The following is a 14,940-nucleotide window of genomic DNA, read 5'->3' as shown; positions in this document are numbered from 1 at the left end:
ATGGTTGCTTTCAGATTTTCCTAACCTTTCTCTGGGGAAGCTTATAATCTATCCATCAGCCAGAAGAGAGAGATCCTGGCATATTGTGCATAATATACACCATACAGCATGAAACTAAAGAGAAGGATAATCTCTCAAATCAGCTCAATCAAATCTCCAATGGTGTTAAGCGGTCAAATCTGACTAGCAACATAGACATTTGATCCTATTAGTAATTAGCAGTCCTCTACTCAGCCATTTTGGTGGTAAGTCACAGTACGGTCCAATAGAGTAGAGTAGTGCAGTGGTTACCAACCCTGGTTCTTTTTAGTGTAGGCTTTTCTTCCAGCCCAGCATTAAAAAAATTCAACCAATCAAGGACTAGATCATTATTTGAATCATGGGTTGGAACAAAAGCTGGGTAGGAACAAAAGCCTGCACTAAAATACTAAAAAAGTGTTCTAAAAAGTAGTGAATGTGCTAAAAGCCTGTATCTTGTGTCTCTCCAGGACCAGGGTTTGTACCTCTGATGTAGTGAGTGGGTCATTTGGTCATTGGCCATCATTTCTCCATCAGCTGGTCTTTGGCCTGTTTCTCCAGCAGGCCCTTGAGGTGGGCGTGTAGCGGCTGGCACACAGCCTGGTAGCCCTGAGGGGTGAGGTGGAGGTAGTCATACAGGTCCTGGTGGGAGATGCTGCCGTCCGAGTGTACAAAGGAGGAGGGAGGCGTGGGAGAGGGAGGACACGGCCTCCTGGACCAGCTTGTTGACCTGGGCATTCCTCTCCCGCAGGGGGTTGGGCATCTTACCCCTGGGCAGCATTCCCTGTGGTTGGAAACATACATGATAGCACAGGAAGCTGCTGAGAGGAGAACAGCTCATAATAATGTCCCGAATAGAGCAAATGGAATGGCATCAAACACCTGAAAACCATGTGTTTGATCCCTTTCCACTGATTCAGCTCCAGCCATTACCATGAGCCCGTTCTCCCCAATTAAGGTCCCACCAACATCCTGTGCATGATAGTCACTATGTCTTTATGATGGATATGTCTGTATGATGGATATGTCTGTATGATGGATATGTCTGTATGATGGATATTTCTGTATGATGGATGTGTCTGTATGATGGATATTTCTGTATGATGGATATGTCTGTATGGTGGATATGTCTGTATGACGGATATATCTGTATGATGGATATGTCTGTATGATGGATATGTCTGTATGACGGATAGGTCTGTATGATGGATATGTCTGTATGATGGATATGTCTGTATGATGGATATGTCTGTATGACGGATATGTCTGTATGATGGATATGTCTGTATGATGGATATGTCTGTATGACGGATATTTCTGTATGATGGATATGTCTGTATGATGGACATTTATGTATGACGGATATGTCTGTCTGTATGATGGATGTCTGTATGCAGCTGCTATGAGATGGCTATGTCTGTCTGCAATGCTTCATGAAACGCTCAAAACATCAGAAAGAAACAATCAAATTCACATGTCAATTTGTCTACAAGTCTCCCTATGAGTTAAGAGCTAAATGTAGTGCTTTCAAAGACACCTCAAATCATGCACACCAGTAGCAGCTTTATTAAGTGTAACCTGCTTTAACTCACTGTACATGATAAAGCCAAATACATTCAACAGTAAATCAAACAGAATGTTCAATACTTTACCTTGACATCCTGTGACATCTGCTGATGTAAAAAGGGCTTTATAAATACAATTTGATTGGAGGTGTGTTGGGTCATTGTCCTGTTGAAAATCAAATGATAGTCCCACTAAGTGCAAACCAGATGGGATGGCGTATCGCTGCAGAATGCTATGGTAGCCATGCTGGTTAAGTGTGCCTTGAATTCTAAATAAATCACAGACAGTGTCACCAGCAATGCACCCCCACACCATCACACCTTCTCCTCCATTCTTCACGGTGGGAACCACACATGCAGAGATCATCTGTTAATCTACCCTTCCTCTCACAAAGACACAGAGGTTGGAACCAAAAATCTCAAATTTGGACTCATCAGACCAAAGGACAGATTTCCACCGGTCTAATGTCCGTTGCTCGTGTTTCTTGGCCCAAGCAAGTCTCTTCTTCTTATTGGTGTCCTTAGAAGTGGTTTCTTTGCAGCAATTTGACCGTGAAGGCCTGATTCACGCAGTCTCCTCTGAACAGTTGATGTTGAGATGTGTCTGTTACTTGAACTCTGTGATGCATTTATTTGGGCTGCAATTTCTGAGGCTGGTAACTCTAATTAAGTTATCCTCTGCAGCAGAGGTAACTCTTGGTCTTCCTTTCCTGTGGCGGTCCTCATGAGAGCCAGTTTCATCATAGCGCTTGATGGTTTTTGCGACTGCACTTGAATAAACTTTTAAAAGTTCTTGAAATGTTCTGTATTGACTAACCTTCATGTCTTAAAGTAATTATGGACTGTTGTTTCTCTTTTGCTTATTTGAGCTGTTCTTGTCATAATATGGACTTGGTCTTTTTAGCAAATAGGGCTATCTTCTGTATACCCCCCCGCCACACCTTATCACAACACAGCTGATTGGCTCAAACACATTAAGAAGGAAATAAATTCCACAAATTAACTTTTAAGAAGGCACACCTGTTATTTCAAATGGATTCCAGGTGACTACCTCATGAAGCTGGTTGAGAGAATGCCAAGAGTGTGCAAAGCTGTCATCAAGGCAAAGGGTGGCTATTTGAAGAATCTCAAATATAAAATATATTTTGATTTGTTTAACACGTTTTTGGTTATTACATGATTCCATATGTGTTATTTCATAGTTTTGATGTCTTCTATTATTCTACAACGTAAAACATTGTAAAAATAAAGAAAAACTCAGTCTCCACAAGGCATTCTGTGTTGCGTCACCTCCCACCCCAATGTTGAGAGCGTGGAGAACAGCTCTCGCCACACCTGACAAAGACACATCAACACAACACAAGTATGTCAGCTAGAATAACATAGCAGCTGTTATTCAGTTGTGCAACTGATTACCACCAGTGGTAAAGAGTGCCACAGTCAGGCAGAAAAATCTGAATGTTCTATCAAAGTTAGTTTCCCTGGCTGATATGGCTGCTACTTAGAAATACATTACATTCTATAAATGCTATAAATAAATCTGTGAAAAAGTCTGTTTTGTCAACAAACTCAATGTATTCCAAACACTGGTGGTAACCAGATTGTCATGCTCTAGATGGCACGGTATAATTAAATTGACAATGGATACTGAAGTACTATTACTTTTAGCTTTGTATCTGAAGCATGTTAAGAACTAAGACCGCTTATTTACATATCCCCTTGACCTTCAACCTCAAGAGTGATACTGATTGGCTGTTAAACACAAGGGCGTTATGGACTATCATTAAAGGTTGAGTCAAAGGTGCTCTAGTTTCACTTTCAATACCAGGCTTTACCTCTGACTCACTCAAGCACATAGTCCTGTGGCCTCGCTGGTAGTTTAGTACACCTGTCTATCAGTGGAGGCTCCTCAGAGGAGGAAGGGAGGACCATCCTCCTCAGTGAAATTTCATAAAATAAAAATAGTGAAACATTTAAAAAAGTTAACCTTTTTAGATAAACTATACTAAATATATGAATATGTCACCAAATAATTGATTAAAATACACTGTTTTGCAATGAAAGTCTACAGTAACTTCAACAGCACTGTCTGGGGTAGCTACATGGTGTAGCCGGAGGACAGATAGCTTCCGTCCTCCTATGGCTACATTGACTTCAATACAAAACCTAGGATGCTCGTAGGCCTCACCCCCTTCCATAGACATACAGTGGGGGAAAAAAGTATTTAGTCAGCCACCAATTGTGCAAGTTCTCCCACTTAAAAAGATGAGAGAGGCCTGTAATTTTCATCATAGGTACACGTCAACTATGACAGACAAAATGAGAAAAAAAATCCAGAAAATCACATTGTAGGATTTTTTAATGAATTTATTTGCAAATTATGGTGGAAAATAAGTATTTGGTCAATAATAAAAGTTTCTCAATACTTTGTTATATACCCTTTGTTGGCAATGACACAGGTCAAACGTTTTCTGTAAGTCTTCACAAGGTTTTCACACACTGTTGCTGGTATTTTGGCCCATTCCTCCATGCAGATCTCCTCTAGAGCAGTGATGTTTTGGAGCTGTCGCTGGGCAACACAGACTTTCAACTCCCTCCAAAGATTTTCTATGGGGGTTGAGATCTGAGACTGGCTAGGCCACTCCAGGACCTTGAAATGCTTCTCACGAAGCCACTCCTTCGTTGCCCGGGCGGTGTGTTTGGGATCATTGTCATGCTGAAAGACCCAGCCACGTTTCATCTTCAATGCCCTTGGTGATGGAAGGAGGTTTTCACTCAAAATCTCACGATACATGGCCCCATTCATTCTTTCCTTTACACGGATCAGTCGTCCTGGTCCCTTTGCAGAAAAACAGCCCCAAAGCATGATGTTTCCACCCCCATGCTTCACAGTAGGTATGGTGTTCTTTGGATGCAACTCAGCATTCTTTGTCCTCCAAACACGACGAGTTGAGTTTTTACCAAAAAGTTATATTTTGGTTTCATCTCTTCTGGATCATCCAAATGCACTCCAGCAAACTTCAGACGGGCCTGGACATGTACTGGCTTAAGCAGGGGGACACCTCTGGCACTGCAGGATTTGAGTCCCTGGCGGCGTAGTGTGTTACTGATGGTAGGCTTTGTTACTTTGGTCCCAGCTCTCTGCAGGTCATTCACTAGGTCCCCCCGTGTGGTGCTGGGATTTTTGCTCACCGTTCTTGTGATCATTTTGACCCCACGGGGTGAGATCTTGCGTGGAGCCCCAGATTGAGGGAGATCATCAGTGGTCTTGTATGTCTTCCATTTCCTAATAATTGCTCCCACAGTTGATTTCTTCAAACCAAGCTGCTTACCTATTGCAGATTGTATTCCCAGCCTGGTGCAGGTCTAGAATTTTGTTTCTGGTGTCCTTTGACAGCTCTTTGGTCTTGGCCATAGTGGAGTTTGGAGTGTGACTGTTTGAGGTTGTGGACAGGTGTCTTTTATACTGATAACAAGTTCAAACAGGTGCCATTAATACAGGTAACGAGTGGAGGACAGAGGAGCCTCTTAAAGAAGAAGTTACAGGTCTGTGAGAGCCAGAAATCTTGCTTGTTTGTAGGTGACCAAATACTTATTTTCCACCATAATTTGCAAATAAATTCATTACAAATCCTACAATGTTATTTTCTGGATTTTTTTTCTCATTTTGTCTGTCATAGTTGACAGGCCTCTCTCATCTTTTTAAGTGGGAGAACTTGCACAATTGGTGGCTGACTAAATACTTTTTTTCCCCACTGTACATGGTAATTATTACCACTTCCGGAGGACGTCCTCCAACCAATCAAAGCTTTTGCAGTATGAACTGACATGTTGTCCATCCAATCAGAGAATTAGGATCAGAGAATGAACCTAGTGTGTTTTATTGGGATTGTGCCACAGAGCATTATGGGGGTTCTATCTGTTGAGAAGCTTGGCGACATTGTTGGATCAAGATTAAGAGTGATAGTTGAGATTTTTAGAAATCTGACATGCTGTAGGGGATGAAAACAAGACTATTTTTCAGTCTGATCAACTGTAGGCTAATAAGAACAGCTTATCCATCTGGTCAGAGTAAACTAATTGGTAACAGTATGTATTTATAGTCCATTTGTGTGTCAGGAGAAAATGTGAATGTGATCAAATTTAGTTTATATTCAAAATTGGGCTGGCTAGGCTGCCGATATATTTTTAATCCAACATTATTAACTGGAATTAATGAATCAACATAATAGTGATGACAGTTGTGAGTCCATTTTTTAGAAGGCCTACAATTGCATAGGCCTGCATGATGCAAACATGAATATAGCAAACTCAGCCAAGTGAGTTCTATTGTCTATCAGTTGTTGTCTCTGTGTCTGGTAGAGGAAATCCTCTCTAATCTAGTCTAAATATAATTTGTGAACAAATATAAGGTAGCTGCAGTTTGACAGGATTTTCATCCACCCATGGGCCATGAGTTTTTTCAGGAGTTTTTTTTTTAACCATGTAACCTGATTAGGAAAAACTGGTCCCATCATAGCCCATATAAAACCTTTTTACAACTGATTAATCACTGTCATACCTTATAGGGTCCAGAGTTTTCCTAGTTAGGTTAACATATAAGGAAAAACTCCAGTCCCCAGGGGGTAAAAATTGCCCCACCGCTCTGGGACCTATGGTGCCACCAGTCTGCTTACAGTTGTCAGTTATTGTCAGGTATGTGGATGATCAGGGCTTTATTCAGGAACGTTTCTTGGGCTACTTTGATGAGTCAAGTGGGCGAGATGCGAGTCTGTGTTTGACTTATGAATTTTGAGATGTCTGAGTTTAACTTAATTGAGAAACTCGTTGTCCAAACCTACGATGGCGCAGCTGTAATGGAATGTATCTGCTATTTGTATTTACAGCTAAGTCCCCTCCTGTTCCCTGATTAATAGGTGATGACTACTCCACTCCACTACCATTGTCAACTTTCTCCTTGACATGAACTGAAGCCACGTCTCATGTGCCCGCTCATCCACTGGCACATTGAATGTTTCCCCCAAGCACTGTTAGTACCCCTATCAATTTTCTCTCATTACTGTATGTAGAGTCAATCACATACACAAACACAATCACATTATTACACATCAATGATTTTACTCTTGCTTGGACTAACTCATTCTTAGCTCTTTTGTCTAACTGTGTACAGTCGTGGTCAAAAGTTTTGAGAATGACACAAGTATTGGTCTTCACAAAGTTCGATGCTTCAGTGTTATGAGATATTTTTGTCAGATGTTACTATGGTATACTGAAGTATAATTACAAGCATTCCATACGTTTCAAAGGCTTTTATTGACAATTACATTAAGTTTATGTAAAGAGTCAATATTTGCAGTGTTGACCCTTCTTTTTCAAGACCTCTGCAATCCATCCTGGTATGCTGTCAATTAACTTCTTGGCCACATCCTGACTGATGGCAGCCCATTCTTGCATAATCATTTCTTGGAGTTTGTCAGAATTTGGGGTTTTTTGTTTGTCCACCCGCCTCTTGAGGATCGACCACAAGTTCTCAATGGGATTAAGGTCTGGGGAGTTTCCTGGCCATTGACCCAATATTTCCATGTTTTGTTCCCGAGCCACTTAGTTATCACTTTTGCCTTATGGCAAGGTGCTCCATCATGCTGGAAAAGGCATTGGTCGTCACCAAACTGTTCATGGATGGTTGGGAATAGTTGCTCTCGGAGGATGTGTTGGTACCATTCTTTATTCATGGCTGTGTTCTTAGGCAAAATTGTGAGTGAGCCCACTCCCTTGGCTGAGAATCAACCCCACACATGAATGGTCTCAGGATGCTTTACTGTTGGCATGACACAGGACTGATGGTAGCGCTCACCTTGTCTTCTCCGGACAAGGTGTTTTCCGGATGCCCCAAACAATCGGAAAGGGGATTCATCTGAGAAAATGACTTAACCACAGTCCTCAGCAGTCCAATCCCTGTACCTTTTACAGAATATCAGTCTGTCCCTGATGTTTTTCCTGGAGAGAAGTGTCTTCTTTGCTGCCCTTCTTGGCACCAGGCCATCCTCCAAAGGTCTTCGCCTCACTGTGTGTGCAGATGCACTCACACCTGCCTGCTGCCATTCCTGAGCAAGCTCTGCACTGGTGGTGCCCCGATCCCGCAGCTGAATCATCTTTAGGAGAAGGTCCTGGCGCTTGCTGGACTTTCTTGGGCACCCTGACGCCTTCTTCACAACAATTGAACCTTTCTCCTTGAAGTTCTTGATGATCCGATAAATGGTTGATTTAGGTGCAATCTTACTAGCAGCAATATCCTTGCCTGTGAAGCCCTTTTTGTGCAAAGCAATGATGACGGCACGTGTTTCCTTGCAGGTAACCATGGTTAACAGAGGAATAACAATGATTTCAAGCACCACCCTCCTTTTAAAGCTTCCAGTCTGTTATTCTAACTCAATCAGCATGACAGAGTGATCTCCAGCCTTGTCCTCGCAACACTCTCCCCTGTGTTAACGAGAGAATCACTGACATGATGGCAGCTGGTCCTTTTGTGGCAGGGCTGAAATGCAGTGGAAATGTTTTTGGGGGATTAAGTTCATTTTCATGGCAAAGAGGGACTTTGCAATGAATTGTAATTCATCTGATCACTCTTCATGACATTCTGGAGTATATGCAAATTGCCATCATCAAAACTGAGGCAGCAGATTTTGTGAAAATTAGTATTTGTGTCATTCTCAAAACTTTTGACCACGACTATAGTGTGTTGTGTTATAGTTTTTTGTCTTCCCAGTCAAATCCTGTCCAGCACTGGTCAAGCCTCTGAACACCTCAACTCATGCCTCATACCCTCATTCAATCACTGATGTGATCCCTTTCCAACACTGTGTAAGTAGCCCTCTCATTCCCATTCCCCATAATATTGTACTATAAATGTCTTTATTAAATGCTTTAGGTTAAAATAATTAGTCTGATGATTTTTAAACACACTTTGTCGTCTCTGTGTGTTCCGTGCCTATACCGTGGGTCTCCCATCCTCCTCAGTTGTTCAAGTCACCAGCCTCCACTATTGTACAATTATATATTTTTATAATATTAAAACGTGTCCCAGTCCAACATGCCTAGCTCTGCCCATTGAGGGCGTGGCTTACAGAGCGCTCATTGAAATATGTGCTCCTCGCATCTTCGTATTCCACCGGATCGCGTTACAGTATCTCACCACACCTACTTCTATGATATCATGGCGGTCCGCAAACAAAAGTTTAAAGTGCATAGCACCACCTACTGTGCTGGAATGTACGATCAATCATGTTCTGCACAATTCTGTACTACCATGAAAATAAAAAATAAATAAAAATACATCCCTACTAACTTCTACCCCCACCCCACCAAAAAAAAACTCCCAAGCCCCCTACCCCATTGAACTTGAGCTATATCATGCTGAAACACTCCATCCTTAGGATTGTTCAGCATGCCAACAACCATTTCAACAGTAACATCTGTTACCCCCAACATCTGTCTCCAAAAAGCTTAAATCTGGCATTTTTGCTTCCTACAAACTGAGTCATATTGATAGCCTTAACAATAAAAGCTATGAGGTCAACTTTATTCATTATCAAAGTGTCCATTGACACCGCACATTCATGAGCGCAAGATATCTGAACAGGCATCGAAACCATGCCAGGACCATCAGAAGCACGTGCCCCAACAGTAGGTCTACTTACTACAGGAACATCCATGTAAGTTCTATCCGTCCGCACTGTATTTCTACCAACCTGTTGTGTTACTTTCTTCACTGCCTCAACATATGACACCTTCTGCACTACTCAGACCCTGGCCATCTCCACCTGCCTCTCTCGCACCGTACACTTCCAATCCCCAGCAACATGGGCACCCCAACAATTGACACACACAATTTCATCCACTGAAACTACACAATCCTCTGTCCCATGCCCTCCAGCAACACTCCCCACATCTTGAAATCTCCCTCCTACACACTGCTGCAACATGACCATAAACGATGCACTTGAAACAACACAGTGGGTTTGGCACAAAAGCTCTAACAGGATAACTGACTCTGTTTCAATACTCTCACCACAGAGTCTGCGTCACACCAAACGGCGGGCGTCACAAACACCAGGAATCTTCAACTTCAATTGCTCCACCTGCACTCTCAACGCTACCCCAGAAATCACTCCTTTCAATGGTGCCCCATTCTTAAGCGCAAAGCAAGAAACAGATCTTGACCCAAGTTACGTGACACAGAGCTCCCGCTACCTCAGGTCCGAATAAACACAAACAAATATCACAAGTACACTACAGGTCACCTTCACTGATTCAACTGCACCCAACTCCTTTCCAACCTACCCTGAAACCACAAATGGATCCGCCAAAAGTCACTCCTACTGGACCAGATTCTTTTTTATCATGTCCATCAATGCCAGTCTCAGGCTCTGAGCTCTTCACCACACCTTCCACCTCACTTAACTCGTCCTTATTTCCATTTCACCTCCAGAACTCGGTCTGGAGCACGGCTCACTGTTTGCACTTGACACCAATCTTCTTTGACGACCCATCTATATTTTTGTCGCCATCTTCCTCAAATTCAAATCCAACCTCTGCTTTCCTCACCCTCTTCGACCTCTTCTTCCTCTTTTTCCCCCTCCATTCCTCCTCAGAAATGCACCTTTCTGTGTCCCTGTCCCAATATTCCTCTTCTACCGACATTGCTTCAATAGCGTGCGTGTCGTCTTCCCCTGATAATTCCTGAAATAAAAATGTCAAGTCACTACAGAATGTAGTGTTGATCACTCATAGGCGAGCTACTTCAGTAAAATATAGTTTTGTTTTCAGTCTAGCAGTGGAGGCTGGTGGGAGGAGCTATAGGAGGATGGGCTCATTGTAATGGCTGGAATGGAATCAATGGAACGGAGGTTTCCATATGTTTGATCTGATTGATACCGTTCCATTGATTCCATTCCAGCCATTGCAATGAGCCTGTCCTACTATAGCTCCTCCCACCAGCCTCCACTACAGTGATATGTATGTGCATATATATGTAGTGATTTGTATGAATACTTCCCTAAAATATGTATTTTCTCTGTAAATTAAGGCTATCAAAGTGACTACCAAAGGGGATTATAGTTGCAGATAAACGTAGCATACCTCGTCATTTCTAGCTTTGGAATCGTCCGGTGTTTGTTCATGAGGGAAAGGCACGCCGCCGTTGCGCAGATTTTTTAAATTTATTTTACCTTTATTTAACCAGATAACAGACCAAGTCACCGATACAAACCATGAGAGCTGCTTAGCTTCTTCAAAGGAAAACAGACATATACAAAAAGATTGTGTGTATCGCCGAGCTCTGTCACATCGTTAATCAATCAAATAGTGATCATTTTTAATTTAGCACATTTCTGGGTTTGGAGGATGCCAGGAGAACACTACCTGCCCGAATGATGGAGGAGGAATAATAGTCTGGGGCTGTTTTTCATGGTTTGGGCTAGGCCCCTTTGTTCCAGTGAAGAGAAATCTTAACGCTATAGCATACAATGACATTCCAGACGATTCTGTGCTTACAACATTGTGGCAACAGTTTGGGGAAGGGCCTTTCCAGTTTCAGCATGACAGTGTCCCCGTGCACAAAGCGAGGTCCATACAGAAATGGTTTGTCGAGATCGGTGTGGAAGAACTTGACTGGCTTGCACAGAGCCCTGACCTCAACCCCATCGAACACCTTTTGGATGAATTGGAACGCCGACTGCAAGCCAGGCCTAATCGCCCAACATCAGTGCCCGACCTCACTAATGCTCATGTGGCTGAATGGAAGCAATTCCTTGCAGCAATGTTCCAACATCTAGGGGAAAGCCTTCCCAGAAGAGTGTTGGCTATTATAGCAGCAAAGGGGGGACCACCTCCATATTAATGCCCATGATTTTGGAATGAGATGTTCAACAAACAGCAGGTGTCCACATACTTTTGGTCATATAGTGTATCAAATCTCAGCACCTCAATAACCATGTCAACCTGTCACTAACTAATAGCTCACTGAAATGGCTCCCTCCAGGTATTTTCTCCTGGCTCTCCAATCTGGATGCGTTCATATTACGGCAGAACTACCTGAACAATTTCTCTGCGGTGGCAGATTCTGTGTCTCACTTACCGAAACTAACTAAATTAGACCTGTGCAATAATTATCCAATGTTCTTCCAGCATTCTAATCACCTACCAGAGTCCCTCAACACCCTCTATATCTGTAAAAACAAACTGGTCACTTTAGCATGTGAGTGGGGCTTCCTCAGCCATATAATACTGCTGGATCTCTCCTACAATGACCAGCTCCCTTCAAGGGCTTTCCAAGGTCGGGACTTACAGAAACTAAACTACATGCCTTTGCGTTCAACCAATGTTACAGTGCCAGAGCTTTTGAATGTCAGCAATGTTAGAGCTGGGCACATACATTTCTGGTATGGGGTTGAAAACAGACGATCTGCTCATAAAGTTATGCCACCTTTTGGGTACAAAGGTCAAATTTGTTCAAAAGCTGAGTCTGGGAAGCAGTGGGATACCGTCATTGCGGAAGAACACACTTTGCAGCTGTCCACCAATCCGGAGTTTATTGGACCTTTCCTTCAACCAGTTGAGGAAGGTAAGCTGCCTCCACTTTCTCAAAGAAAAGGATCAAATCAAGAACTTCACAGCAGAGAAAAAACACCTCACCTCCCTACTGTCCTGCAACAGACAGAACCTCTCTTTTCCAAATCTGAGCTACCGTTACAATCGCATACTCAATGTCAATTATTTTGCTTTCCATCACACACCAAACGTGAAGGCCCTACAACTCAACATAATCGCCTATCTTGACCATAAGACTTTCAGTGGGCTGACTAGTCTTGTCACACTGCATCTGGACAATGACCTGATAGATAAATACAACAATAGCTTTGAAGATCTGCAGAGCCTGGAAATACTTAACCGACGTAACAATTAGATCACTGTTATTTTCAACAAGACTTTCCATTCACTCCAATACCTGCACATTTTGAAACTTGGAGGGAACAAACATACTCATTTTGAAGAGTTAGCCTTTGTGGGACTCAATAACCTGGCCAAATTTTACCTAGACGGAAACAATCTCAAACAGATCAACAGCGCCAAGTTTAAACCATCCCACGGCATACTTGAAGTGCTTGATCTACAAAGGAATCAGGTTAGCTTTTCCTCTAAATGCACCAACTCTCGTTTTGTGAATCTGACCAATCTTTGCAACCTCAAACTAAATGCACAGATGACCCAGGGCCTCAACGTGTTGCCTTATGCCTTTTTCTGTGGCCTCAGCTCCCTCCAATCGCTCTAACTAACCGACATTCACGTCTTTAGTTTCGCAGCAGACACTTTTGACCATCTGACCAACTTTACTTTCCTCTCATTGGACAACTCCTGTGCTGGGGTGATGCAGCTGTGGCCGGGCGTCTTCAAAAAAGTATTCAACCCTTTGCTATGAGACTCGAAATTGAGCTCATGTAACAGGGTTGGTTATGTTTCCACTTGCCTCTAAAGAAATGTGTATTTAATGTTCAAGCATTCTTATTGGTTGGTTCAACTCTGATGACAATAAGGCGTGTTTTGATTGGCCACGCTTGCAGCTAGGGGGAGATCGCGAACGTCAGGTCTTCCCAGTATGAAAATGTGATGCAAGGGGTAGGTCATGTTCTGAATACTGTTTTATATTTTACAATGTGTACAAGGTTGCTGTACGTTACTGATTTATACATGTGTGGGTATATGGTACCTGTTAGGGATTGAGGGGCTTTCTGGGATGTGCTTTTGCATATTATTGCTGTAGATAAGTGTGTTAGCTAGCATACACTGATGTAATGGTCACATAAGCCCACTGCTAACACAGTTGCCTTCATGCTACAGATTTTGCCATCGACAGCCATCAATATCGTTAAGCTCTGCACAACTAACGTGCTGTTTCCCATTTAACAGAAATAAATGATGCTCAACTGGGACCACTAGCTGATGTAATTTATTAGGAGAAAACGACATACATCTGTTATACTGGTGCCGTGACTCATCTTCTTGTCTTCGCGTGGAGGGATCCGAGACATTTTAGTCATTTAGCAGACGCTCTTATCCAGAGCGACTTACAACCCTGGCGTTGGAAACACCATGCTCTCCCAACTGAGCTACATCCCTGCCGGCCATTCCCTCCCCTGAAGTTGTAGAAACATCTCAAGGACGATCAATGGAAACAGGATGCACCTGAGCTCAATTTCGAGTCTCATAGCAAAGGGTCTGAATACTTATGTAAGGCATTTTTTTTTTTTTTTTTTTGCACAAACAAAAAAATATATATATTTTCACTTTGTCATTATGGGGTATTGTGTGTAGATTGATGAGGACATTTTTTTATTTTCTGACATTTTGGTAGGCTATTTGTTAGTCAGTCAACTTGTAATTAGATACAAGCAGCTTCTCTTTTGTCAGTATATGTTGACCTAGAAGACTAAATAAACCCTTGCTCAAGAAATAATTCAATAGATCGATAGAATGAATGCTATACTGAACAAAAATATAAACGCAACATGCAACAATTTCAACGATTTTACTGAGTTACAGATGATATAAGGAGATCAGTCAATTGAAATAAATTCATTAAAACCTAATCTATGGATTTCACATGAATTGGCAGGGGCGCAGCCATGGGTAGGCCTGGGAGGGCATAGGCCCACCCACTTGGGGGCCAGGCCTAGCCAGTCAGAATGAGTTTTTACCCACAAAGGGCTTTATTACAGAAATAAATACTCTTCAGTTTCATAAGCTGTCTGGGTGGCTGGTCTCAGACGATCCCGCAGGTGAAGAAGCCGGATGTGGAGGTCCTGGGCTGACGTGGTTACACGTGGTCTGCGGTTGTGAGGCAGGTTGGACCTACTGCCAAATTCTCTAAAACGACGTTGGATGCGGCTCATGGTAGAGAAATGTACATTCAATTTTCTGGCAACAGCTCTGGTGGACATTCCTGCAGTCAGCATGCCAATTGCACGCTCCCTCAAAACTTGAGACATCTGTGGCATTGTGTTGTGTGACAAAACTGCACATTTTAGAGTATCCTTTTATTGTCCCCAGCAAAAGGTGCACCTCTGTAATGATCATGCTGTTTAATCAGCTTCTTGATATGCCACACCTGTCAGATAGATGGATTATCTTGGCAAAGGAGAAATGCTCACTAGCAAGGATGTAAACAGATTTGTGCTCAACATTTTAGAGAAATAAGCTTTTTGTGCGTATGGAAATTGCTGGGATCTTTTATTTCAGCTCATCGGACCACACTTTACATGTTGTGTTTATATTTTTGTTCATGGGTAAACTTTTGTCTGTC

The 14,940-nt window shown here is 42.5% G+C and overlaps 2 pseudogenes; one reads left to right on the top strand and one right to left on the bottom strand.

The window, feature by feature from the left end:
* Nucleotides 1–205: 205 nt before the first annotated feature.
* LOC123482129 lies at nt 206–997 on the bottom strand (annotated as a pseudogene).
* Nucleotides 998–9,233: 8,236 nt separating this feature from the next.
* LOC121543817 lies at nt 9,234–12,912 on the top strand (annotated as a pseudogene).
* Nucleotides 12,913–14,940: the final 2,028 nt, after the last annotated feature.

Source organism: Coregonus clupeaformis, chromosome 28 (assembly GCF_020615455.1).
Source record: "Coregonus clupeaformis isolate EN_2021a chromosome 28, ASM2061545v1, whole genome shotgun sequence".
Taxonomy (NCBI): domain Eukaryota; kingdom Metazoa; phylum Chordata; class Actinopteri; order Salmoniformes; family Salmonidae; genus Coregonus; species Coregonus clupeaformis.
This window is presented reverse-complemented; position numbering and strand designations above follow the sequence as displayed.